At 37.9% G+C, this 25,842-nt stretch overlaps 1 pseudogene; it reads left to right on the forward strand.

Annotated features, from left to right (window-relative positions):
• The first annotated feature begins 1,422 nt into the window (after positions 1-1,422).
• The window catches only part of LOC100022799 (60S ribosomal protein L17-like), a 44,842-nt pseudogene continuing 20,422 nt past the window's right edge, over positions 1,423-25,842 (forward strand).

The raw sequence follows: 25,842 nt of genomic DNA on the forward strand, positions 1-25,842 counted from the left end.
GAAGACATGCCCCCAGAACTCAGAGATGCCTCCATCATAGCCCTATACAAGAACAAAGGCGCACAAGCAGCCTGTGACAACTACAGAGGCATCTCACTACTCTCCACTGCTGGAAAGATCCTCGCCCATGTTGTACTCAACAGACTCCTGTCATCTGTTTCAGAGCAGAACCTGCCTGAATCACAATGTGGCTTCTGACCAGATCGCAGCACCATCGACATGGTCTTCATGGTGAGGCAAATGCAGGAAAAATGCCTTGAGCAGAACCTGAGTCTCTACATTGTCTTCATAGACCTGACGAAGGCGTTCAACACAGTGAACAGGGACGCATTGTGGGTGATCCTTAGCAAGCTCGGTTGCCCAGCAAAATTCGTTAAACTGATCCAGCTCTTTCAAGTCGACATGACATGACAGGGGAAGTCCTATCTGGTGGAGAGACTTCCGATCGCTTCAACATCTCCAATGGCGTGAAACAAGGCTGTGTCCTCGCTCCGGTACTATTCAACCTATACTTCACCCAAGTATTACGACATGCTGTGATGGATCTAGACCTGGGCGTCTACATCAAATACCGACTGGATGGCTCACTATTTGACCTTCCCCACCTGACTGCAAAAACAAAGACAACAGAGAGACTCATCCTGGAAGCTCTCTTCGCAGATGACTGTGCTCTCATGGCCCACCAAGAAAATCATCTCCAAACCATTGTGGACAGGTTCTCCACCGCAACAAAACTGTTTGGCCTGACTATCAGCCTCAGCAAAACAGAGGTGCTGTTCCAACCTGCACCAGGGAGGCCAACGAACCAGCCGTGCATTACAGTCAATGGCACGCAGCTTTCTAAAGTCAACACTTTCAAGTACCTGGGCAGCACCATCGCCAACGACGGGTCCCTAGACCATGAGATTAATGCCAGGATCCAAAAGGCCAGCCAGGCACTCGGGAGGCTGCGCTCCAAAGTCCTCCAACACAGCGGTGTAAGCACTGCGACGAAGTTCAAAGTGTACAACGCAGTGGTCCTCAGCTCGCTCCTGTACGGCTGTGAGACATGGACACTGTACCGGAAGCACATGAAACAGCTGGAGCAATTCCACCAACGCTCCCTCCGGTCAATCATGAGGATCCGATGGCAGGACCGAATCACCAACCAGGAAGTCCTCGACAGAGCCAACTCCACCAGCATCGAAGTCCTGGTCCTCAAAACCCAGCTCCGAGGGTCTGGACACGTCATCCGCATGGACCCACAGCGAATACCAAGACAGGTATTCAATGGTGAACTGTCAGCTGGACTCAGGAAACAAGGCCGACCAAAGAAAACATTCAAGGATCAGCTAAAGTCAAACTTGAAGTGGGCTGGCATGACACCAAAGCAACTAGAACTCGCTGCCTCTGTCAGAAGCAGCTGGCGAACCCACAATAACCATGGCGCCACCACCTTTGAAGATGAATGAAGTCGTCATCTTGCCACTGCACATGAACGCCGACACCAGGCCACAGCCGCACCTCCCGTAACAACTGGCGTCCCATGCCCCATGTGCCACAGACTCTGCGCCTCAGCCTTTGGACTCCAAAGCCACATGAGGGTACATCAATAGATGATAATGCACAAAGACAATTGTCATTCTCGGTCACCCAGAGACTACTACTATCTCTTGAATCCATTACTATTATGTCTGGAGATGGGTACTATTCTTCCTCATTTGTACCTCTGAAATCACGATTGTTCATATAGTTGATTAGAGTTCTTGTCTTTAGAAATTTTTTCTTCATCAATGTTGTTGTTATTGAATAAATTATTCTCCTGGTACTGCCTATTTATTCTTCATCAGTTTAGACAATGTTTTCCTATGTTTCTTTAAAAAATATTAAATAAATTAATAAATTAATTTGTTTGTTACATTAACCTTCCCAGGTGTCTCCCTCCTTCCCTTCCCTCCCTGAACTAGAGAAGGCGTCATTTGAACAAAAGATAGCTATAGATATAAAACTATGTCTTGCTTGTTTCTATTTATCAATTCTGTCTCTGGAGGTAGATATACACAAGTCATTCTTTTAACAATATTTATCTTACTGTATATGATGTTCTATTGACGCTTTCACTCTTTATAAATTCATTTATCCCTTTCATAATTTTGTAAGGCACAAAGCTATTTCATTACATGCCTATACCACAATTTGTTCAATCATTTTCCATTTGATGGACACCTGCTTAGTTTTCAATTCTTTGCCCCTATAAAAATAGCTGCTATAAATATTTTTGTATGCCTGGTGGACACTGACTTCTAACAATTCCACCCAATATATGTAACCTTGACTGATCTTTTGAGCATGCCACATTTGACTAACATGAAGCCAGCCCTGACCCCTACAACATGGGTGAGTAATCAAGCCTCCTTGATTAGCTGCCCGTGTCTTTAAGAGTCAAAACTGAGCTAATTCCTTTCCCTCCCCAACCTTCCCCCGCCATCTTTGCGGCTGCTCTCTTTTCAGAGACTCCTATCTGCTGTGCCCAGTGTAGATGCCATGAACTGAATCCTGGCTCCAAGAGATGGATCTAGTGGTGCTTATTTTTATTCTTTGTTGTTCACCCTCAGTTTTAGGTGGCATTGATCCCCACTGGACTGGGAGTTCCAGCCACGGTGACCTTGGAGCCAGGACTGTAGGCAGGGTGGTACAGCCAGCCAAGCTGGCATGGAAGGCCTGCAAAACCAGGGTACCTGGGACTCAAGCCTGAGGTGGGAGTTTTAATTTGTTCCTGTGCTCTATGGGAACCAAGCTAAGCTGTGAACCTAATCCTCTTCCACTCTCCAGAGATGGAGGTGGTACAAGGGAGAGGAAGATTATGCCTTCTATTTATTGGGGATAGAGTGGGAGTATGTTTATATATTTTAAGTAAATATTTCCTTTGTAAAAGCTTCTGTATAACATAAATTTCATTCTTTCACTTTTTCTTTACTTCTTCCATTTCATTTCATTTCCACAGATAACATATGAAGACTAGACTAGATATCAAATAGAATACAAAGGAGGGTAACAAAGGAGGGTACCCAAGCTGAGGAAGAGCTTTTAGTCCATGCCATGGAAGATTGGTGGAAATCAGTCAGTTAGAAAGCTTTTTTTTGGTCTCCCGAAGGCTGGAGGTATATCCAGTTTCCTAGGCCTGGACCCACTTCTGAACTGCATACGAATTTAGACCTGTTCTCTTTCTTGAATCTGGGCCACTTTGCTCCTCTTTAGGTAGTCCCTATTCCTGGGAGTTCATCATATACATTCAGACCTTAGTGGACACCTAATCAGCTTAGCCCACTATAGCTTAAAACTTCCCAGGTCCCAGGTCAAGAGGTTCACTAACCTGCAGCAGTGGGGTGGCTCAGTAGATAGAGAACTAGGCCTAGAGATGAGATCTCCTGGGTTCAAATGTGGCCTCAGATACTTCCTTGCTTTGTGACCCTGGGCAAGTCACTTAGCCCCAATTGCCTAGCCCTTACCACTCTTCTGCCTTGGAACCAATACTTAATATAGATTCTAAGACAGAAGATGGAGAAAGAGAGAGAGAGAGAGACAGAGACAGAGAGACAGAGAGACAGAGAGACAGAGAGACAGAGAGACAGAGAGACAGAGAGACAGAGACAGAGACAGAGACACAGAGACAGAGACAGAGACAGAGAGATACTAACCTACCAACCTAAATAAACCTTCTTGATAGTAGAAATTACAAGCCATGACTGGCTCAATAAACATTTATTAAGTGTCTACCATTAAGCGTTTACTAGTCACTGTACTAAGTGCTAGGAATGCAAAGAAGACCCTCCAGAAATATACTTTCTAATGAAGGAGACTTCATGTAAATAATTTTTAGGTACATTTAGATAATGTTAAGGTAACCTGAAAGGGAGAAGCATTAACCCTTTGGGGACTGGGGAAAACCTCCTATACTCCTGTAGAAGGTAAGATTTGAACTGTCTTGAAGAAACCAATCAGAAAAACTGAGAGGCAAATGTGAAGAAATAGAACATTCCAGTCTCATGAGACAGCCAGTGCAAAGGCAAAGATAGAGAAAGGGGAGTGTTGTGTTCCAGGAACCACAAATAATCCATTATGTATGTATTGTAGAAGGGAGCAAAGAATGGGGAGACTAAGGTAGCAAAGAGATAGGAAGCCATGAGATTATGAAGAGCTTTAAATGTCAAACAGGGCATATTGTATTTGGTCTTGGAGGCCATTAGATCTCTTTGACCATACAGTAACATGCACTGTGGTTTAGAAAAATCAGTTTGGCAGAGGAATGAAGGATGGATTGAACTGGGAGGGACACCAGTTAGAAGTCTATTGCAGTGGTCCATACTTGTGGTGATAAGGGCTTTACACATAGTTCTATTAATATGAATGGAGAGAAAGAGATGAATACAAAAGATGCTGTGAAGGATAAAATAGTGCAATTTGGTAAAAAATTGAGTATGGGGGGAGGTGAGTCAGATTGAGAAATAGGAAGAAACCTAGGTTGTGAGGCTGAGAGTATGGTGATGACTTTAACGGTTATTTGAAACTGAGTATATTTATCATGAAGCAGGAATTCAAGGGGAAGATAAAAGTCAAAATTCTGTTTGGCCCTAAAGGATTGAACTTGGAACAATAGTTAGAAGTTGCAAAGAGGCAAATTTAGACTTGACATCAGGTAAAACTGAAAATTAGACCTATCAAGAAACAGAACGGACTAACTTTGGGGATAACTGTTTCTGCTTCAATGGAATTTTAAAATAAGGACATAAATGACCTGTTTTAGGATATGTTGTAGTGGCTTTTCTTGTTTAGATATGAGGTAATAAATTCAAATTCCCTCCTCTTCTAGTTCTTGCATTTCATAATTCTATGCTATGTATAGAAACCTAACGTACATTTTGTGACAGGATGCAAAAAAGGACAAAGATATTAACCCTGTCTTCATAAAGCATCAAGAAAACCATGGCCTAAGTCATCCCTCAAAAGGAAGATAAAATTGCACCAAGGGTGGTGAGGCTGAAGAATTGAATGATGATAGCTCCCTTTAGCTGTCTAATTATCTTATCTTTATGTCAGGTCACACAGAAATGTGAAAATGTTGTTCTTTGGGTTATAAACCCAAAAGGTTTTATAGTGTTTAGAGCTTTAGAAACTATCTAATCTAGTTTCTAAAGTTTATGTGAAATCATGGGTCTTCCTCAAAGCTCTGTATTTATACAAACTAGTTTTAATTTTGGAGGATTATCCACAAAATTTCATTAATGATTTCTTTGACTCTTGTCCCAACCTAGAGTTTCCTCTAAGAAAATTAAAGTTAGGTTTTTCATTCTTTTAAGAGTCCTCATCTTTAAAAAAAAATACTTGGAAAGATCTACATGAAGTAATGAAAAGTGAAATGAGTAGAACCAAGAAAACATCATATACATATATAAAATTAATATTTTAAGAACAATTTGTGAATGTCCATTTCTAGAGAATGAACTGAAAAATAGAAACATGAAAGGCACACCTTTTGGGGGATACCTTCTATGGTTTGGGGGGAGAAAGAGGAGCTGAGATATGTGGGAATAAATTCTATTAAATAAATAAAATTTTAAAAAACATGGAAAGACCTACATGAAATTATGAAAAGCAAAACAAGCACAACTAAGAGAACATTATATATACAGCTACAAAATTAATAGAATAATTTGTGTATGTCCACCTCCAGAAAAAGAACTGATAAATAGAAATGAAAAAAATGGTTTGTTAAGTGATGCCTTCTCTAATGTGGGAAGGAGAGAGAGAGAGGAGATACATGTGAATTTCAATGTATCCAACAAACAAATAAATTAGTAAAAATTCAATTTTTTTTTAAAAATGGAGAACAAAATTCAACATAACAGTCCAACACATTGTTAACCAGTGCAAGACATGATCATGGTTAATATCTATATGTTTTATATATAGAATTTTGTTACCACATCTTGGTAACAAATATTGCCATTTCTTTGATCATTAAGTCAGTTATTTAGTATAACTCTTTAGCCTACACAATGTTAGACAAATGAATTAAATTTAGTACTGAATTGATCTGACCTTTTAACATATTTGAGTGATAGGTTACCATGTCTCTAAGATCTTTAGCAAAAAAACAACAATCTATCTATCTATCTATCTATCTATCTATCTATCTATCTATCTATCTATCTATCTAATTTTCATCTCTTATGCAAGTACCCTGGCTAGCAATATATTGAATAGCAGGTCACTGTCTTCCTCAAAGACCTAGATATGCCTAAATGAGTACTATATTATTCTTCTCCTACCAGAATAAAGAATTTGGGGTTGTTAGAAAGTCAAGCAACCCTCTCTTATGATGAGTAATAGCTTCCTTAGGGACTTGAGGAAATCTGGATAGTCATCTAGATCTATACTGTCTTGAGTATTATACCTCTATGAAGTAGTTCCACAATTCCCCAAGGGCCATTGCAATCCTTTGGACAGTATCATGGGTGAGGACTTGGTGAAAAACCTTAGCCAAGGTAGAAAGTTAAACAACTCTACTTTCTGGTAGAGCTTATCTTCCCTTGGGACTTAGTTCATATACTTCACAGTACCAGAGCATGGAGAGGATGATGTCTCACCTCCATGTTGGAGTTAATTCTTGAGTTGATCCTTTTTTTTTTTTGGTCTTTCTTAGTCTCAACTACTGAAAGTTTCATTCCTCTTAAGGGTCCAAGTATTACTTTGGTCTCCTTCCTGGTCCTCATTTGTGACTCCAACTCCTGTCTCTATCTTCTCATCTATCTGGGCTCCTTCTGTCCTGGGTGGGCACATAGAGTACCATGCACAAACATGCTTCAGAGAACTGAATACATGTCTATGTCTATGTACAGACCCTTCCCTTCTCTTTTCAAGGTCAAGCCCAGGGGCCTAGCTCAGGTGTGAGCTTGAACTTTTGCCAGAACAAAGACCTCAAGACAAGGTGAATTGATACCTCATCTAGCTAATTCATCCCTTGGTAAAGAATTGCAAGAAGGAGGAACTAAATCATGCCAAGACACACCCATCATACACAGATAAGAAAACTGAGGTCTAGGGAAGTTAATTAACTTCCCTTAATACCATACCTAATATTGTACATATTATCATACCTAATATCATAGGAAATGGCACAGCCAGGATTCTAATGTAGGTCTCCTGACTCCATATCCAAGGTTCTTTCATTATCATGCCTCACTAGATTCAGATTGCTTTTCAGTGACAAAACCTACTACACCAAAAAAACTTGTTAGTAAAAAAATCAAAATTCCCAACTTTTCAATGAATACATATCCAAGCAGTTGATCTTTATAACTCCCACCATTGCCTCCAATCCCTTCCTCTTGGTTACTTTCTGATCACTTTCCTAGCCAAAGAACTTTAGAATAAATTGGGCCACAAGTGTGGCACATTTTAATAACCCAACTTCTTAACCATCCCCTGCATGTTGCATCAGTGTGCATACAAGAAGTGTCTTCAATCCAGCAATAGTCAGAACTAGCATGATTTCAGATCTGATTGCAAGTACACATGACAGTATAATTGCCAATCAGTCTAGGAGGAGATTAAGTTCATAGCAGCATTCATGTTGCTGGGGTACCACCTTGGAATTATTCTAAACTAAGGCAGCTCAGGCTGTCACTTGGGTCTCCAGTGCCTGTGCCACTTAGCCTGGCTAGGCAATCTTCCTTGGGTTGCACAGAGAGTCCAAGACATGTTTTCATCTGAGCACTGTGCTCTCTCTTCCTGAGCTCTTGGAGTCCTGCTGAGCCAATGGAGTCCCAATCAGTGGGCTAGCTCTGATGCTGCCCCTTCACAAGATTGCTGAGGAAAGCCAAAACGGCCTCTGGGTCGTTAATGAGCTCATCGGCTGGGGGCTTTCACTGTGAGCCTGGTGAGCTCATGCTTGCCGTGCCTGAGCTTTCATTCCTGAACATGCAAAGAATGGATTAGTTGCTTAAATTGCAAATTTGAAGATGCTGGTAAATGGCAACTTCAGAATGAGTGCCTAGCCATAGAATAGGCTTAGAATGTTGGGTATATTGTGTATATCCATTTCAACCATTCTTATAGATTCATGGGTGCCCTGTATGAGTCCCACTCTTCCATGGGCTAACTTATATTCCTCCCAGATAACAATTCAAGTTAATTCACCTACCCTAAAGAAAAATATAAAAATAAATTTAAAAGGAAAAGAAACCAAAAAACACTCATAGAACAAATAGTCTCCTAGCCATGAGACTAAACATTTAACAGATTCATAGAGATAGCATTTCAAGATGAGTAATTTGGATATTAAAACCTCAATGTTGTCCCTTACTTTGGGCAAAACAGATTTGTGATTCACAGGTTGCTAGAACACTTAAGGGGCAACGATTAATTCCCACAACACTATATCTCCACCTGCTTTTTCCAGGCATCTCTTTTCATGTGGTAGTCATGGATATTTATGTATGGATTGGTTAGGAGAAGATCCCATTAAATCAAAAATTGTGGAGAGGAGAGGACATGATATACCAAACCAGAAAACTATCAAGTATTTTCATTTCTAGACTTTTTAAAGGAACAAATCTAGAGATATTAAAGGAGATAAATAATAGAGTTCAAGCAGGATTATGAATACCAAAAGAGAGAAAGAAACCTTTAAAAAAAGTCTACCAGCTATAACATGAAAGACGTAGTCCAAGCTAGTCAAATGCCTGCTGGTTGGACACTATTAAGTATGAACTTAATGGTAATGAGTTTAGAATCTGATCAGGATACTATTACTATTGAGTGTTTATTCAATTAGTGTCCCAAATATTTGTGGTATGTCAGAATACAGAAAAGAAGTGATCGACCTCAGTTTTTTAAGGTTTAAAACCTACTTAAAGGGATTCCTATGTTCTATTGTGGAAGATTTTAAATTTTGCACATATCTGTGATTTTTTCTGAGGGAGAATTCCTCCCATCCAGGTTTGCAGATGTAAATCATCTCTGATTTAGTACATAAATCCTAATGAGTTGCCTGAGGTACATAGGGATTAAGTGATCTGTCCAGGGTCACATAACTAGCAAGTGTCAGAAGTAGGATTTCAACCCAGGTCTTCCTGACTCCACACCCCAACATTCTATCTATTAAACCACATTATCTTAGATTAATTTTGCTCTGCCTTAGTTTCATCCTCTGGAAAATATCATTCATTGGCTTTGTGGTCTTCTTGTTAGAGTGAGAAAATATGTGGGAAAGATGGTATTAGGAACCCTGGTTTTTGTTGTTGATATTCCATTTTTCAGTCATATCCAAATCTCCTTGGATTGGTAAGAAGACCTCCTTTTCTAGGTTGTTCTTGGCAGAGATCCTGAAGTGGTTCACCATTTCCTTCTCCAGTTCATTTTACAGATAAGGAAACTGAAGAAAACAGGGTTAAGGGATTTATCCAGAATTACATAACTAGGTAAGTGTCTGAGGATGAATTTGAACTCAGGAAGAGGAGTCTTCCTGATTTCAAGTCTAAATCCATTGTACTACCTAGCCCTTTGGGAATCTTGAAGAAGTATAATAATAAAGGATGACACACACACACCCAGCTCTATAACCTTCAATCCATCCTTGGGCACACAATCACATTAACAAGACAATGAGGATTCAAAAGCAAAGGCAGATGCTGGCTGCGCCATAACAATGTGTGATGTGCCTTTAGGAAAACTTGGAATAGTTGCAAATTGTCTTTGGATTTGTCAATACCTTTGAAATGATGAAGACATTTACTTTGACCTTGATACAAAGCACATTAATCTTTCCTTCTGTATTTGTATAAACTTGTCAGCACCTTTTCCAGAGCTGAACAATCTGATGCCAAACACTGAAAACACAGGGTTTAGTTTTGACTTCTAAAATCCCAAATGGGAGTGCCTATAGCTAATGATAAAGTAAATTGGGATAGCTGCTGTCCAACAAAATCCAGGAGGTTGAGCTTTAGGGTACCATAGTGCTGTTGTTGTTCTTATCAGTAAAGGAGGAGAAACATTCTTTTCTTTGGACTTAGTTTTGCAATTTCATAAGTAAGGAATGAATGGAACCAATTAGATACCATAGCCTTAGGTCAAATGGAGTTTTAGTTTTCAAAGAAAGTGAGTGTTTTCTCCATTTAAAATCCTGTTTATACTCCATAAAGTATATAACAGTGTGTTCTCAACCCATATCTATACGCAGATTTTCTGTACTGGAGGACCTCAGAATGTTCTTGAAGTTAGGAAGCACAATGATTAATCAGTCATATTTATAGTACAGGAAAACAGTTGTTTTAAGGAAAATAATCACAGAACTGTTTTCTGATTATGGTCAATCCATCAGATAAAGAAAGAAGGTTGCAGCATAATTGCTACTAGTTTCTAGATATTTGAACTACATGGGACAAAACATTGGACAGCCATCATGGGAAATAACAGGAAAGGATTACAAATCTAGTGAATGACTGACTGTCCCTTGAAGATTTCAAAATTCAGGCTCCAGTGTTACGGTATGTGCTTCTTTTGTTTTGGTCTGCCAGTTACCGAAGGCCTAACTTTTCTTTCTAATTTTTCACTTTGGGAAGACAACCAACATTTTTCTTTTTAAGAGGCAGAGGAACAAGATGAAGGAAAACAGTGTTTTTATGTTAGGTATGCTCCCATTTAACAAATGTCAATGTAAAGATAAAATTAACCATAAAGAAATAGCATCTCCTGGAAACCAGGCACTCACTTGGGGTGCTAATACTGAGGGGAGGGACCAAAGTGGGCAAGTGGGGCCCTAAATTCATCCTGCTCTTTCTCTAGAGCAATGGAGTGTGACATACTATTGTGACATACACAGTGTTCAAACCGAGGAAGCAAATAATGAAGCTTTTACATTTGGTTCTACATAGGATGAGTTGATGATTTTAAGTGAAACAAAAGATACACAGGGGCATGGCTTCTTGCTATTGAATTTCTCCTAAGTGTTTTATAATCTTTTTTTGGGGGGGGGGGATTGGAGTATATAGAAAGCCATTTGTTTGACTGTCTTTTTGTTTGTTGATTTATCTTTCCAGCTGTCTATATTTGCCTTTTTTTAAAAGAAAACAAAAGAAAATTCTGTGAAAAGTTTTATGTAAGTGACCAAATGAGTATTTCAACTTTTAAAATTGTGCTTGATAGTATCAACTGATCATTTATCCTTTCTAAAACAACCCTAACTTATTTTTTCCTAATAAAGAGATATAACACTGTTAGAAGGAAGTCATCTGATCTGGGCCCCTGTCTTGGTTACAACTTCTTATATCTCTTCCTGTGATTTCTTTGAACTCCCAATGAGGAAGCAGTTTATACCAATGCAGCCCTATTTTGCAGCCTATAGTCTTAGAGTGTTAACTGGGATTCTCTTTAACTTTTTTCTTGTCTATGGTCACACAGGAAATATCAGAAATGGAACTTGAACCAATGACTTCATGACTGAGGTCAGCTTTCTATTCACTGTGCCATGCTGTCTCTTTTAGTATTTCTTATTATCATTCTAAAAAGATATTGGTGAGACTCCTTTTTAAAACTCCTCAGGGATGGAAATTTCATTGCCTCCTTTAGTGAATCCTTATAATTTAGAATTTCTTCCATATCTTTTACCATATTTTCCTGTTACAATTTGTCTTGATTTCTCTGGGTTTGTCATCTAAAAGGTGGAGGAAAAACTGATCAATAGCTTCCTTAAACTTTATGGGACCAAAGAAAATTATTTAATCACCTTTGACCCATGTTTTAAAAGAAAATAAACCTAATTCTTATTTCCAGAGAGAGAAAACTACTTTCACTAGTAGTGTTTACTTACTTGGGAATGTTGTGAGGGAATTGTTGCCTTGGGTACAGGTTGGAGGAGATGACCTCCCAAGTCTCAGATTTTTCTGATCTTCTGATGTTTAAATTTTCTGGTTCTAGTTTTTCCTTTAACTATTTTTGTTCTTACCTCCTTTAGATTCTTAGAATCTTCAGATTTTGTTCATTCTCTAGATAAATAATAGATGATAGAGACATAGATAGAACTCTTATTAAGAACTTAGGATGTGAGGTGTGGACACAGTTAGATTGGTCAGTGTTTAGAGCACCAGGCATAGAATCAAGAAAACCTTAGTTCAAATTCAGCCTCAGATACTAGCTGTGTGACCCTAAGATGAATCAATTAACTTGTTTGCCTTAATTCATTGAAGAAGGACATGGTAAACCACTCCACATCCTTGCCAAGAAAGGCTCTTGTAGAGTGTTGATGCACAATGGCCCAGGGGGACATAAAGAGCCAGAAGGGATAAATGACTGAGCAACACTATGTGAAATGTACCATGCCAAATATTGGGAATATGAACACAAATGAAAAGAAAGACAGTCCCTTTCCTCAAGGAACTTACATTCCAATGGAGAAAGATAACACGTAAAAGGGAACTAAAAAGCAAAGAGGGAGGGGTAAAGGAAATATTTGTCTTGGGCAAAGGTGGAGAAGTATAGAGTTAGAGGGGAGTTGGAAGAGTGAGCATGAATGACTTGGGAACTTCCTCAAATAGAAATGGAAGAAAAACTTCCTTTGGTAGGAGGAGACTACCATGCTACCATGGCAGAGGGATTTTCCAGATGGAAAGACTGAAGAGAAAAAATAGAGAGGAATTCAGAGTACCACTAGTAGAACTGGGAGAAGAATGAAAACAAGACATTCTTAGAAGTCTTTCTCCTTCAGTTTAACAAACATTTACAAAATGTCTCCAATGTAGCAGCTACAAAGCTCAGGGGTGCAGTAGATAGAATACCAGGCCTAGAGTCAGAAAGACTCATCTTTCTAAGTTGAAATCCGGTTTCAGACACCAGCTGAGTAACCCTGGGCAATTCACTTATCCTTGCCTCAGTTTCCCCATCTGTTAAATGAGCAAGGGAAGGAAATAGCAAACCATTTTAGTATCTTTGCCAAGAAAACCCTAAATGGGGTCACCACTAAAGCAACTGAGCAATAACAAATGTATAAAGCACCATGCCTAGAAACTGATATTTAATGTTCTCATATCTTGGATCCTTCCTATATTCTAGTAGTCTTACACTGTGGCCTCTCCCATTTACTCAGGCTTATCTCCAATCTCCATGCCTTTGGACTGGTTATTTCCAATTCCTGAAATGATCCCTCTCCTCACTTTTACTTCCTCATTTATCTTAAAACTCAGCTCCATCACAACCTTCTAAAGAGGCCTGTGTTTCCACTCTACATTTACCTTACATGTACTCCATGTGTACCTATTTATATAAAAGTTTTCTTCCTCATTAAAATATAAGCTTCTCAAGGCAAGGTCTCTTCTTGCCTTTACTTGCATTCCCAGTGTTTAATATGTTGTGTAGTATATATTAACAAATATATTTTATTTAATTGAGAGGAGATGATAGCTGGATCAATATTCTGGGAGAGATCAGAGAAAATGGGAGTAAGTTAGCCTTGACAAGGAGTAGACACCTTTCTCTGAGGCAGTTGGGAAGAAGGAAAGAATAGATAAAGATACTGGAATTTTGAAGTATCGGGAAGAGGATTGGGAGAAGTAGAAGGATTCCAGTATACAGAGCCTCAGTCTTCTTAGATAAATGGGAGGGAGAGTCATCTTTGTGTGTGTGTCACTATTATTGGGTTTTACAATTTGGTACTGGCTAAGAGACAGAAAGGAGTATTAGTGGAATAGACTTGGTGTAAATGATCTCAGCAAGACAGTTTATGACAAACCCAAAGACCCCAGCTTTTGGGATAAAAATCCATTATTTGATAAAAACTGCTGGGACAATTGGAAGACAGTGTGGGAGAGATTAGGTTTGGATCAACAACTCCCACACTACACCAAGATAAATTCAGAATGGGTGAATGATTTGAACATAAAGAAGGAAACTATAAGTAAATTAGGTGAACACAGAATAGTATACATGTCAGACCTTTGGGAAGGGAAAGATTTTAAAACCAAGCAAGACTTAGAGTCACAAAATGTAAAATAAATAATCTGGAATACATCAAATTAAAAAGTTTTGTACAAACAAAACCAATGTAACCAAAATCAGAATGGAAGCAACAAATTGGGAAACAATCTTCATAAAAACCTCTGACAAAGGTTTAATTACTCAAATTTACAAAGAGCTAAATCAATTGTACAAAAAATCAAGCCATTCTCCAATTGATAAATGGGCAAGGGACATGAACAGGCAGTTTTCAGCCAAAGAAATCAAAACTATTAATAAGCACATGAAAAAGTGTTCTACATCTCTTATAATCAGAGAGATGAAAATCAAAACAACTCTGAGGTATCACCTCACACCTAGCAGATTGGCTAACATGACAGCTATGGAAAGTAATGAATGCTGGAGGGGATGTGGCAAAGTAGGGACACTAATTCATTGCTGGTGGAGTTGTGGATTGATCCAACCATTCTGGAGGGCAATTTGGAACTATGCCCAAAGGGTGATAAAAGACTGTCTGCCCTTTGATCCAGCCATAGCACTGCTGGGTTTGTATCCCAGAGACATAATAAGGAAAAATACTTGTACAAAAATATTTATAGCCAAGCTCTTTATGGTGGCACAAAAATTGGAAAATGAAGGGTTGTCTCTCAATTGTGGAATGGCTGAAGAAATTGTGGTATCTGATGGTAATGGAATACTATTGTGCTAAAAGGAATGATGATCTGGAGGATTTCTATATGAATTGGGAGGACCTCAATGAACTGATGCAGAGTGAAATGAACAGAACCAGGAGAGCATTGTACACAGAAAGTAAAACATTATGCAACAATCCAATGTAATGGACTTTGCTACTAGAAACAATGCAACAAGCCAGGACACTCCTGTAGGACTTATGGGAAAGAATACTGACCACATTGAGAGAAAGAACTATGGGAGTAGAAATGCAAAAGCAAAACAAATGACATCACTTATCACATGTATATATGAGTATGTGATTTGAGGTTTTGGCTTTAAAAATTTGCTCTATAGCAAAAATTAATAACGTGGAAATAGGGATCAAGTGATAACATTTGTACAACCCAGTGGAATTGCTTGTTGGCCCTGTGAGAGGGAGGGAAGAGGGGAGGGAAAGAAAGTGAATCATACATGGAAAAATATTTAAAAATAAATTAAAAAAAAGAAAAAAATTATTGGGTTTAATTGGGTTTAATCTATGCCTGATACATTTCAAGGCTATCCATGATGAGGTACCATAGTCAACCCTATTTTTAACCAGGTTAATCTCCTCTTTGTTTCCTTAACATTCTATGCTCATTTCTATCATCTTGTGTTTTCATATGCTTTCTTTCCATTGATATAAGTCAATCAAATACCTAAGTAGAGGGTCACTCAAAGTGTAACGGATAAAGGGTGGTTAAATGTCTTAGTGGATAGTCAGACCTAAAGATGATAGATCATGAGTTCAAATCTGGTATCAGATACCTTCTAGCTATGTGACCCTGAGGAAGTCACTTAACCCCACTAGCCCTTACTGATCTTTTATCTTGGAACAGGTACTTAGAATTGATTTTAAGGCAGAAGGTAAAGGTTTTGTTTTGGGTTTTTTTTTTAAGTGTAATGGAAAGGTACTTGGTCTGGGTAAGCATACACATATTACTTAGGAAAAGTGATAGAAGAATCTAATGATCTAAATTATTATTATTATTAATCTCTTCTATTGAACTGAACTACTCAGTTTGAAAAGAAAATAGCCTTTTTAATGACTGATGTACCTGAAAACAGATTAAGCAGTATTATGAAATCTCTCATGCTCTCAAACAATTCCCAAAATAAGGCAAATGGGGTTCTATAATTATTCTTCTGCATTGTACAATGTTTATAGAGCTATAAAATAATATTCCTGTAAGATAGACAAATAATTTATTTGTACTCACAGATTTTCCTGACCTGGAAATTTTCCTATTGGTTTTTAGAGAAAGAAGAAAACTTCAGTATTGTGGCCAAGTCATTTTTTGTTATCATTTATTTTAAATATATAACATAATATAACATTCAACATCAAAATAAAATAATAATGTGATTTGTTATAAAATGTAATAAATTATAAAAAATATGATTATCTAAGAGAAAAAATTCTTGTGTTAGCTATGTCTAAAAATCTCTCATTCTTTTCCCCCTTCCTCTTCTCTCTTTCCCCTTTCCAAGAATACAGGTAATCCTATATAGGTTAAACAAATATTATAATTTAATACATATTCTCCTGTTCCTCATGTTGTTAAACAAGACTTATATTGCTTATCCTAGAAAAAAATCATGGATGAAATAAAAAGAAGAATGGTATAGTTCAATCTGGATTCAGACTCCATCTGTTCCTTCTATGGTAGTGGATATCCTTTTTCATCATGAGTTCCTTGGAGCTGTCCTGGATCCTTGCCTTGTTGCTAATAGTTGTTATTCATAGTTGATCAATGTATCTTATTGCTTACTGTGTACAATATTTTCCTGGTTCTGTTCACTTCGTTTTTCATTGCTTCATGTAAGTTTCTAGGGTTATTTTTTGTGATCATCTTGTTTGTAATTTTTTGTTGCACAATAGTATTCCATTACAATCATATACCATGACCTATAGCATCCTTCTAAGCTCTCATCTGAGGCAGAACCATTTCCAAACAATTGGAATTGTCCAAAAATGGAATGGTCTCCCATTGGTAGTTAATGAATTCCCTCTCATTGGAAGTCCTAACGTGAACTGGGTGACCACCTGTTTGGAATCCTACATCCTAGTAGCTTTAGATCTGGAAGGGAACTTAAAAGCTAGTGATTACAACCACATCCTTTTGTTGATGAGGATACTTTTCATCTATGTTCACAGAGGAAGTAAATGATACAACTAGGATTCAAACCCAGGTTCTCTGGCTCCCAATCCTGTGTTCTTTCCAATGCATCTGTTCCCTTTTATTTTTAAGCTACTTCTGCTTTCAGTAGAGGCCATAAAGACAACCTCTGAGATTTCTTCCATGATTCATTGACACAGTTTACTATCTTCCCACTCCCCAATGCTGTAGTTTTGGATTTTTCAGATGGTATAAGTATCCAATCAAGTAATATACTCAAAGTATGGGGCAACTAGGTAGTGTAGTGGATGGAGCACCAGGCCTGAAATCATGGAAGATTCATCTTCTTGAGTTCCAATCTGTCCTCAGACACTTAACTACCTCTGTGACTCTGAGTAAATCACTTAACTCTCCTTTCCTTAGTTTCTCCATCTGTAAAATGAGGTAAATGGTGAATCACTCTAGTATCTTTGCCAAGAAAACCTCAATTGGTGTTTCAAAGGGTTGAATATGACTAAAACAACTGAAAAAACAAGGAATACATTCAGTATATTATTTCTATATTATAGAGCAGAGTCCTCATGACTTGTAATCTAGCTGTCTAACAGCCATGAAAATCACATCTAACAGTCCACAAGGCAAACCCACTAGGCAAAATCCAAGCCTTTGTCAAACATTCTGGCTCTCCTCTGTCTTTCTCTTGCTTTCTCCAAAACATTACTGCCTTGTAGGAACAAAACTGCTCTTCATGGATTTTATTTTTGAAAATAAAATAAGCAATCAATAAGTATTTAATAAGTACTTACTGGTAGCAAGTAGGTGGTTCAGTGAATAGAGAACCAGGACTGAAAATGGGAGGTACTGGGCTCAAATCTATCCTTAGACAATTCCTAGCTGTGTGACCCTGGGCAATTCACTTAACCCCCACTGCCTAGTCTTACTGCTCTTCTGCAAAACATAATATTGATTCAAAGACAAAAAGTAAGGATTTTTTTAAAAGTACTTACTATGTCAGGCACTTATATGAACTTATATATACTTATATGCCAGGCACTATGCTAAGTCCTAGAGATGCAAAAGAAGACAAAAACAATTCCTGCTCTCAAGGAACTCATATTCTAGTTGTGGAGACAATATGTAAAAAACTGGGTACACCCAAGACAGATACAGTGAAGATGGGAGATGATCATCTCAGAGCAGAAATGTCAGGGCTGGTGGGAAGGTAAGTTAGGGAAGAGAAGACATTTGCAGAAGATATTTGAGCTGAATTTCATAGGAGGTCAATGAAGCTGAGAGTACATGGTAAAAAGGGCATGGAGGACAGCCAATGAAAAGAGAAAATGGAATGTCATGTATGAAGAACACCAAGAATGCCAGTGTAGTTGGCTTACAGAGAAGATAGAGGAGAGTAAGGTATAAGAAAAATGGAAAAGTAGAGAGAGGTTAGGTTATGAAGGGCTGTAAAAGCCAAATAGAGGATTTTATATTTTATCTTTGAGGAAATCAGGAACCAGTGGAACTTATTGAATAAGAAGGTGGCATGCTTTGGAAGATCACTTTGATAGTTGAATGGAAGATGGAGTAGAGTGGTGAGGGACTTAAGTCTTAGAGACCAACAACAAGGCTATTGTGATAGAGCAGATATGAGAGAATGAGAACAATTTGTCTAAATGGCCATGAAAGATGCCTAAAGTAGGTAATGTGGAGCACTTAGAACTTGGTCAGACATCAAAGATGCCAAGGCCATCGACTGCATCCTGGGCCATCACCAATCATCCTGACTTTTATCTTGTCTCTGGATTTCAATGACTTGAGGAAGAGTGAGTAAAGGCAATGACTTTGTGCAATTCTGTCTCACTTAAATCCAATTCATATGCAAGCTAAAGACATCACTCTGTGATGTCATTGAAAAATGAAGGACACAGCAATGATGATATGGTACCAGCATTATGAAAGTGTCAGAGGAGAGAATAAGACATAAAATAGGAAATATATTTGTGTTGGTAGAATCAACAGATCTTTGCAACTGATTGGATATGGTGAGTGAGAAAGAATGAAAATTTAAAGATCACACCTCAGTTGCAAGCCCAGTTGACTGTGAAGATGGTGATGTTCTTGGTAATAATAGGGATTATTACATTTGTCTAGCTCTTTGAACTTTGCTGAGCACTTTACATAATGTTATTTCATTTGATTCTCGCAATAGCCCTATGAGTCAGATGCTATTATTATTTTTATTTTACTGATGAGCAAACTGGGGCTGAGAAAGATTAAGTGATTTGCCCCGTCACACAACTTGGCAAGTTTTTCTGAGACAGTATTTGAACTCAGATCTTCCAGAATCTGAGTACAGCACTCTATCTCCTACTTGCCTCCATGCCACTTAGATAATTTAACAAGTTGCTGTGGCACAAATATGCAGAGTTATTTATGAACCATGTCAAACCTCTCTAAATTTCTCTTCAGATGTAGAGCCATTGTGGGGTCTGGTGCAGTTTATACTTCACTCAAATAGCTTTAGATAATCCAGGAGCATCTCCATAATAAAGAGAGGTAGAAAAGTAGGAGGTGGTAGATAACCATTAGTGTTTTTATTATTATTCCCAACTAAATCTATGGGCCAAGTTAAGATGTTCAGTTCTATTTTCCATACTCCTAAAATGAGAAACATTTCAGGCAGTCATAAATTTCTCCTATTGTTCTTGCTCATATATTTTAGCTACTTAAGATAATTTTTGGATATCTAGATGGGGTTCATATCACACCTCAGATCAATGTGTGTTTCACTTATCTTTAATGTTTGTAGCTTCAACCCCAAATGGCCTTGGTCACTGGGTATGCCAGCCAACTTCTTCTATAAACAAGTCTTTGACTATTCATCTTCTGTTTTTGAAGAAGGTCAATGATATCACAGACGATGTCTTGACTTTAGTGTGAACTGGATTTAAGTGAAGCAAAGTGGCACAAAGTCATCAGTCTCACTCTCTCTTCCAGAGTCATCCGAGTCCAGCGGCAAGACAAAAATCAGAATGGCATTTTCAATGTCTGACCAAGCTCTAAGCACTCCATAGTGTCTGCTTCAGCCACCTTCAATGAATGTTGGAACAAATTGTTCCCATCTGCCCTTTCTGCTGGGGGTAGTCTTCATATGCTTGGGGTAGGCATTTCCCCACCTCACCTATGGGTTTGATGCCTCTGAGTTACCCTCTATGTGGTTTACCCCATCTACTGAGGCAGTTTTACTAGAGTGTACCCTCTGTGCATGCTATAGGTTCTTGGAGTCACAGGTGAGAGTTAAGTGAAAGGAGAAGACCAAACACAGATGAGCAATTCTGATAAGAGATCAGCATGTCCTCAATTCAGAGGCGATAGCCTTCTCAGAACATCCCCTACACCCCAAGATGTTTTTCTGAGTTCAAATCTGACTTCAGACACTTCCTAACTGTGTGACCCTGGGCAAGTCACATAACCTCAATTGCCCAGACCTTGCTATTCTTAAAATTGATACTAAGACAGAAGGTAAAGGTTTAGGAAAAAAAACCCATCAAATATGTCTGATAGTGTGTAGAACATTCCACATGCCTAGTTTTTCATTTTCCAATGAAAGAGGGAAAGGTAATTTTTCTTATCTCTTTTCTAGCTCCAAACTTAGTTATCTTTAGTAATTATGTCATCTATACACATATTTATAGACACACAACATATAATTACTTTCAGTTCCTTTTATTGTTCTTTCTGTTTATTATTGTTGTCAGAAATACAGTTTTCTTGGTTTTGCATATTTTGCTCTGCATCTATTCTCAAAGGTCTTCTCATAGTTATCTGAGTTGTTCATAGTTGGTGTTTCTTAAGGTACAAAGATATTCCATTCTACTTGTACCATAATTATCGAGCCATTTCTCACTGGTGAGTATCTACTTTATTTCTAGTCCTTTGCTTCCACAAGAAAATATTGCTATGAATATTTTGTGATTTAGGGGACCTTTCTTTAAACTTTCTGGACCTGGCTAGCAGTGGGATCTCTGGGCCAAAGACTCTGGACCATACAGTGATTGTGTCTTATATACATAGTCTCTCTCCATTTTGATATATATCATAATGTGATATTTTGTATATTTTATCATATCACAATGTATCAAATCCTATTACAGTCTCATATGGTATATACTATTTTTATGACTTATACTATATGATAATGTGTTGTGTAATTATTTTATTATACATGATATAATATAATGTAATATGTCATGTATCATGACCTATGATATGTGATATTATATATGTATGTATATGTGTATATATACACATATATACACACACAACATACATATATATAAATAAAAACATACATCATCAGAACTTTCTGCTCCAAAGTCATGGGTTCCTCCTCTTCTCAGGTAGAAGCAGGTTCCTCTCCTTGATGCCCATTCTTCTAGAGAGCAATCTTCCACTCTTCTTTGCATCCACTTCTATTTTATCAGTATCCCTAAGGATCAATCCAGGTAAGCATTGTAATGTTTCTCAGTTAAATCTGTCTGGTCTCCAATGCAAGATTGTTATTAAAGAAATAATAGAAACTGTATGGGTTATTATAATACATATAATGAATATTGACAGACCCTGACTTCAGAGCAGAGTTGATGTCCTAGATTTTCTCATGATTATTAATCACCTACTGTGGTTCCCCCTTGGCTAGTTCTTTCTTTGCAGCTATTATACTCTGGGCCCCTAGACTGTGAGCTTTAGTGTGATATTTACCTTCTTAGCCTATGAGAGATGGCTATTAGCAGAGGTGAAGAAAGGACTGTTTGCACGTATGAATGCATTTGTGTGTCTGCGTGTAGGTGGAAATTGAGTGTTTTTGCGGTGGGGAAAGGGATGGTATGAGAATGACCAGAAGAAACAGAGATGGTCAGAAAGTGACTGAAGGGCTGCTTTCAGGAAGTTAAGATAAGAGATCACTTCTTAGATCAGGAGGACATAGGGATGGAGTTCAAAGTTACATTGAGAGGTGAGGACACTAAATGAGTTTAGGCAACATGGTGAGGAGATGACAGAGAAGTGGGATGGATGCTCTAAGCAGCTGAGTTATTCTTAAAGTTTTACATTCTTTGTCTTTTCCCCCTTTTCTTTAGAAAATCCTCTTTACTCCAAGCAGACTTGGATTAGGGGCTCCTGATTCCCGAGTAACTCTTGAAGTTAATCTTATACATTAGCAAGATAATTCTGTCTTCTGTAAGCCAAACTGAAAAGATTCATACACCTGAAGGATTCATATCCTTCTCTGTATAATTAAATAGTCATCAGGTGTTTGGACTTCCTAGTTGGAGACCAGCCTGTTCTCTCCTCCTCTTCCTCCCCCCCCCACTTCCTTTCTTTTATTTTCTCCTTCCCTGTCTTTGTCTCTCTCCTGCTCCCTTGCTTCTTCCCTCCATTTCCCCTCCTTTCTCTTTTCTTTTCCTTCCTCCTTTCTGTTGGCTGCACCTCCAAACTTCCCCATTATAGAACCTTTCTGTCAGTCTTTTCTCTTAAAGCAAAGGACATACTTTATAAAAGCTCTAAACATGCTTTAAAAAAAATCAAATTAATCTCTTGAATAGTAAGAAAGTTCACAATGTACTTCCAGAGTCTGGAAGGGAATGTGGTGTCATGCTGCAGGTATAGGCCTTTGAAAGTAATGTTAGACTAAAGACAGTTATTAGTCAACAGAAAATTACATGCCAGAAAGTATTGGTATTACAGGAACATCATATTGAGAACCTGCAGTGTATAATATAGAAAATAAGAGATTTCAAAGGATGAGCAACATTTGAAAATCAAATGAAAAGATTGACCCAATCATGATAACATACAAGACAGAAGATTTACAAGAGTACCTGTATTTCTCAAGACAAGTGTTAACTGAAATTGTTTCCTTCATATTACATTGGATGATAAAAGAACTCTCCTAAAAATGCATGCTATTAAAAGTACTTATTCACAAACAAAATGCATTTCTTCCATATGATCCCGTAAAAGGGAACTTGGACCTCTGGGACCTCATGAAGTTTTGTTGAAACATTACATGCAAATAAGGAAAATTCACTTCTGATGAATAGGCAAAATACATGGCATGAAGATGATTCTACTCTTCTTGTTTAATATAAAGCTCTGGTAGTTGTCCACCTCCTAGACCCTTTAGTAAGTCCAGCACGACACATTATATTGGTCCTTCCTCTGGCAATGCAGATAGAAACCCTCTCATATGATTTATTGATGCTAAATTAAATAAAAATATAGATAATAGATTTAGAGTTCAAAGAGACCTGAGACATCATCTGTCCCAACCATCTCATTTTTTAATAGAAAAAAATCGAGGCACAGAGACTGAATGACTTATTTGAAGATCACCTACTTAGTAAACTATGAGATAGAAGTTGAACCTAGCTCTTCCTAACTTCAAGTTAATTACTATATCCACCATACCATTCTGTTGATAATAAATGATGCTGCGGTACAAGTTTATCTTGTATCCTATCACATGGAATTTTATTGGTTACTTTGGCATGTTGACAATGTAATGATAATTGATATTTTTATTTATAACATAGAATGTTTGTAATAACAATTGCAAAACATATTTTATTATTTTCAGTTATCATGAAACAACATTATCTCACACGATTATTATTTAATAACATATATTATCTCAAAATAGTAATTAGCATTTATGTATCAGTTTGGTGTTTTCCAAGTACTTGAACATACATTATCCCACTTGAAACACGACAACCATCTGAGTAGGGGCTATGGATATTGTCATCTCTATTTTGCCATTAAAGAACTTGAGGCTCTGAGAAGTTAAATGGTTTTCCCAGAATAATATAACTAGTAATTTTCAGAGGTAGAATTTGAACTCAGGTCTTCCAGACAGTATGATCCCAATCTGTCTTCTATTCTAAGGCATGGTAAAATCATAAGTTACCTTCTAAATCATTGCAAAATGGCTGCTCTTTTGACTTTGATACTATTAGTGTGGATGCTTCTTTTGTTGAAGTTGATCACAACTTTTTTGTACCTTAGTAAATGATCTTTATGAGTGAATAAAGCTAAGAATTTGTTTCCTTGTAACCATCCTGGTGGCTGGATTATCAGTTGAAGTTGTTGCTTTTGATTTTCAGTCTCCAACTCGTAAAGACTTCATTTGGGAGTTTCTTGGCAAAGATCCTGGAATGATTTGCCATTTCCTACTCCAGTTCATTTTACAGATGAGGAAACTGAGGCAAATAGGATTAAGTAACTTCCCCAGGATCAAACAAACCACTAAGTGTCTGAGGCCAGATTTGAAACCAGAAAGATGAGTCTTCTTCATTCCAGGATTGGCACTCTATCCACTGTGCCACCTAGATGCCCATCAGATGAGGGATATATCTATTAACTTTGTGTAGTCTCTGATATCATGGGAATGGTGACTCCTTTTATTGTCATGAGTCTAATCCTGTCCATGCCTTCCATGGTCTTTGTCCATGTCCAAGGCTGTTCAGCAAATTTGTGTGTGTGTGTGTGTGTGTGTGTGTGTGGTGGTACAGCAGTTCTTGATAAACTGGAAATAGGAAATATACCTGAGACTTATGTGGCAACAACTTGCCCTGAACTAGATCATTTACTTTGCCAGAATGCTCCATGCCCTGTACATAAGGGATAAGAAGAAGTGCGATCTGTCTCTGGTTCTTATGCAGCTGGGCATTAGTTATTGAAGTGATGCTCCCGGAGAACCATGCAATTGAGTTGGTAGTTTATACAGAGAACAATAGCGGTTATGTTGTGAGATGAATCCCAAATGCTGGAGGTGAGGGGAATGTGAAAGGAACATTTTTCAGACTCACTGAGGTAGACCTTCGAGCTAGGTGAAAGAGTTTGGACTGACAAGGAGACCAATGCCACCTGAGAGACTGTTTGGGTGACAGCCATGAGGAATGGGTTTACTTTTTAGAGTCAAAAGACCCTAGATAAATCCAGGCATAATCATATAAAGTGATAAACCCTTTACCTAGTAACTATACCTGTTAGTCTAGGGACAGGCACTCCTGTGCAAAGTGAAAAAGATTTTGAGTTCTGCTTTCTACCTCCCTTTTTAGCCACACCTGCCACCTAGTTTGTAAGCTGGGCTGCTAGCATCATCGTAAAAAATGAATGACAATAGGCATAAAATGCCCATAAAATCCAGATAATAGAATTCATGATGATATATTTGTCATTTTGACATGTACAATTTTAAGAATTACAATTTAAATTTTTATTTTCACACACAGTGTTTAAGGAATATTGAACCCTTTATAATGATAATGATCTGGGTAGCTCTTTTGGGTGTAAAGAACACTATTAGTATAGTTTTATATCAAAAGAAGAAATTCTACAGAGTGAATCAAAACCCCCTGAGCATCCACGTTAGACAAAAATTGTGATATGAGTTTCTGTGGGACAACAAACCTTTCCACTAAAATTATTCAAAACTCAAGAGGCAAAGAGGCAAAATATTCTCATGTTAACACCCATTTCCATACAACAGTACCTTCGTTATTATTAAGACCACAATTTTTAGCCAAGTTCACAGAGCAGAGTCAAATAAGGACTTTTGTTTTGTTTTATTCAATGAACTGCCCTGATATCATTAATTAGCTCATGATCCCTGGTTCATCCTATGCATTAACCCCTTTCCTTACTTTGATATTTTAGTATTTCAATGAATCGTCAGTCTTGTCTAGGACCATCCAAGGATATAAGATTGCAACTCATTGATGTCTGCTCATTGATTCTTATTTCTGATAAATCCGTAACAGAGGTTTCACACAACACACTGGGAACTTGCCTCTGTTTCTTTGGACATTGTGAGTAATAGGACACATAGTAATTACACACTACGTAATTTTTGGTTGCTGCAACCTACTCAGGCTTATCACATGCCTTTCCATCATCCTTTGGGTGGTCCCTTCTAGCTTCAGTTCTTTGAAGAATTCCATGACTCCCAACTCTACAACATCAC

Source organism: Monodelphis domestica, chromosome 8, assembly GCF_027887165.1.
Source record: "Monodelphis domestica isolate mMonDom1 chromosome 8, mMonDom1.pri, whole genome shotgun sequence".
Classification (NCBI taxonomy): domain Eukaryota; kingdom Metazoa; phylum Chordata; class Mammalia; order Didelphimorphia; family Didelphidae; genus Monodelphis; species Monodelphis domestica.